Genomic DNA, 1,833 nt, shown 5'->3' with positions numbered 1-1,833 from the left:
AATAATACTATTAATACACAATTTCCCTTTATATTTCTTATATATTAAAGTCTGTGCAGTTGATAGCAATGTTTCAAACTCTTTAATCCATTGTGGGTGATTAGTACTAACAACAGTTCTACGTAAACATTTCAATGCTAAATCTGTCACTTCAAGGTTCTCAGAACATAACTTAGTCAAAAACTCACAAAAATACTCAGAGTCACTTGAAATAGGACCTGTTGGATATTGAAGCACCCACTCCTTAATTTTAATTCGTAGATCACACATAAATTCTTCTTGGTTTCTACCAACAAGTCTAATAGACTTGGAACAATGGAGGTGATATGTTTTGAGAATCCAATTCGATTGGCTGTTTTGTTGTTGTTGTTTGTTACTATAACCTTCGAAGACTTTTTCTTGTAACTCATGTGGAAGAGCTAATAACACACTTTGATCTAATTGTGATGCTGGAGGTAGTCTAATAGGAGTGACTTTATCAAGACTATCACCGTCATTGCATTGATCTCCTCCATCCTTAAAGTCAGTTGTACTCACTGTTGCTCCAGAATCATTCTTTAAATTTAATTCACTTGTTTGGCCAGTCATCAATGACCTGATATCTGACATGCCAGAATTTCCTTTACAGGGACTACCCTCGACTGTGGAGACTAATCGAGTTAATTGTATACCCATTCCTCTAATATCAGCTGCTGATGGATTAAGTTTTTTTTAACAAACGACAACAAATTCGATTTATTTCATCTGAACTGTTGGTCGGTAAAGTAGCTGGGATGAACGAGATATATTATCACATGAACCATGGCCGAGATATTTACGAGTTTCCATAGGTGCTATTGATTTGCGAATCTTCATCTTCAAACATACAGATGTACCTTTGACACAAGCATCTTCAGCTCTGTCATGAAGTTCTTTTGCCAACTGTTGTAAGAGTGTCTCTGCTCTGATAAAAGAGTGAAACGCATACCATAATTAATTTCCACAGAAATGGATTTACGTTCCTTTTTTAGCCGTAAATCCCGATGATCAATACACGTGAAAAAGTAATACAACATCTCTCCAGTCTTTGTACCAAAGTTATCTTGTAACTTAGTCAGAGATAGCTCCAAAAGTTGACCACAGGTTGTTACACCTAACTCCTCAAGTTGGTGACTAAGAGACCACCCAACTCCTGGCAAACAGCTAAGAGGTTGACTGGCTAAATACTCACTTACTTCTTCCTCATGTAAATAAAACTGTCCATTTGGTTTAGCTTTACGAGTTGCCCATACGAGCTAACAGCATATTATAAGAAAATTCCTGCAGACACTGTACAGTTCGTCTTCTCTTCAACTTCCATTCTCAGCTGTTTGACAATTTCTTGAACATGGTCAAAATCCTTTGCATAATCTGTCAATTCAACAAATGCTCATCACAGCTAACAGCTTGTACTAAATGACTATAACTAATCATTGACCTCATAGAGGGACTGAGACACTTGACGATACTTTTCAAATTCATAAGGAACAAGAACTAAATTAGGACAGCGTCTTATAGCTTCGCCAACTGACATACCATTTTTAATACCATATTCACGTGCTTCATAACTACATGATGCAATATCAGATTGTTGACTGTGCAAGTCAATAGAAAGGTTAGAAGACTGAGGCTGTGTCTCACCTTTTTTGCATGAGTTACTGCAACAGGTTTTCCTTGAGATGAGGGGTATCCCGAATACTTACAGACACAAAGAAGCAATCAACATCATGTGACTGACATATTGCTCGTACACCTTTACTTCGAAGGCCTTCTCCAGATGGTACTAGAGGGATTTTACGTTTTGATTGAGGTAGC

At 37.2% G+C, this 1,833-nt stretch overlaps 1 pseudogene; it reads right to left on the bottom strand.

The window, feature by feature from the left end:
- Positions 1-735: 735 nt before the first annotated feature.
- On the bottom strand, positions 736-1,561 carry LOC121391899 (annotated as a pseudogene).
- Between the last annotated feature and the right edge of the window lie 272 nt (positions 1,562-1,833).

Source organism: Gigantopelta aegis, unplaced genomic scaffold, assembly GCF_016097555.1.
Source record: "Gigantopelta aegis isolate Gae_Host unplaced genomic scaffold, Gae_host_genome ctg3073_pilon_pilon:::debris, whole genome shotgun sequence".
In the NCBI taxonomy this organism is placed as follows: domain Eukaryota; kingdom Metazoa; phylum Mollusca; class Gastropoda; order Neomphalida; family Peltospiridae; genus Gigantopelta; species Gigantopelta aegis.
The sequence above is the reverse complement of the archived record's forward strand: the minus strand, read 5'-3'. Positions and strand labels throughout refer to the sequence as shown.